Here is a 1,655-nt window from a genome sequence, read left to right on the forward strand (position 1 = left end):
GACAGAGTCACACGGCCCAGATTCAACTTCCCGTCTGATTTACCAGACTGAGTCTGAAACAACTGAAAAAACAGACAGATCTATGAAATGACAGTATTCCAGACAGTGACATCAGGCAACAGAGGAGAGCGACCCTGAGGGACAGGACACAGGTGAAGGTGGGCCCTAGCACTGCCCGGCTCCCACCGGGATCTCTCCCGCTGCGGCTACCTTGGGTGGAGGGCACCGCAGTCTGCTGACTCCCTGGAGAGCATGAGAGGAGAGTGCCGCCCGAGAAGGGACTTGTGGGATCTGCGGAGGCCCCTCCGCTCTTCGGCTGAACGATCACAATCTTGGGCAGAGACTCCCAAGGCTGGGAAATGGTTAGAGGGCCCAACCCCGTGGTTCTCACGGGCGGGGAACAGTTGCAGTCTCTTCCGCCAGAGCGGGACCTTACACTCAGGGGCATTGGAGAAACTGACAAGGACTCTGCCGTGGAACTTCAGCCCTGAGCTGAAACCATTTCGCTCTGCTTCTGCCCAAAAAGGTTTCAGGCAAACCTCTAGAGATCAGCAAAAGAAAGCATAACAATAGAAACTATCAAAATAATACAGAGGCGGGAAAAGATGTAAAAATGTAAACCGGAGCGTTCAGTGAGCTCTGGGAAAACTTCAAGTGGCTGTACGCAGGGGCCACTGGAGTTCCCAAAAGGGAGGAAAGGTCGGAGAGACATAAAGCAATATTTGAAAAAAAAACGGCCAATTTTTTTTTTCCAAATTTGATGAAAACTGTAAATTCACAGATCCAAGAAGCTCAATGATCTCCAACAACAGAAGTGTCACTAATTAATTAAAGCTCTGGCGGAAATCCGTACTGAAGAATTTTCCACCCCACCCAGATTTCTGAAGCCAGGGCTTCTCCTTAAGAAGGACAAGCAGGAAGATTAATGTGGTCAGTATTCTGTGTGAGCACCTCCGTGTTTGCGGCAGCCTTTGAGTACTAGGCGTTGGAATCGCCGGCTGACAAGGGAGGCCCCGGAACTAGTTCAGGCACAGGTGCAGACGACCCAGCTATTAAATTGTTAATTCTCTTTGCAGAGCCTTCTGGAGAACATCCTTCTCCTTGAATTTAACATATTAATGCTCACTACCCCACCTTCAAACCTGTGACGTCAAAGCATCTACCAGCAGCGCCGGTTCATCCTCCCACAAGGGAAGGCGGAAGAACCGGTGCGGACCCCGCGCTGAGCCCACCGGCCGCCCAGTTGGGGGCGGCTGCCCTTTCACCTTCCCCTTGGGGCGCGGTTTCCGCGGCAGGATTCCCCAGGGGGCGGCGCAGGCCCCCTCCCCGCGGTGCCGGGCTCGCTGTCCGCTTCGGTCCCCCGAGTGGTCCGCTATGTTTTGGTTTTGCTTGTTTGTGTGTGTGGGTTTTTTGCCTGTGACTTTGCGAAATATTCCGGGACGAGAGACAGAAAGTCTTGGTCTCCGAGAACTAACAGAATGCTGCTTTCAGCTGAAATATCTACTGGGAACCCTCAAGGTTTCCAATGTCATCACTATGAAAACAGAGATTACAAATGGACATCATTCGATCTGGCTCCCTGGACCCCACTGGGACTCGGTTTGACTTCAGTTCATCTTTTCTTTGGTGGGTTTTAAGTCTTGAGAAAATGTGCC

The sequence above is a fragment of the Aethalodelphis obliquidens genome, unplaced genomic scaffold (genome assembly GCF_003676395.1).
Source record: "Aethalodelphis obliquidens isolate GAN/ISIS:26980383/991018 unplaced genomic scaffold, ASM367639v1 scaffold15, whole genome shotgun sequence".
NCBI classification, from domain to species: domain Eukaryota; kingdom Metazoa; phylum Chordata; class Mammalia; order Artiodactyla; family Delphinidae; genus Aethalodelphis; species Aethalodelphis obliquidens.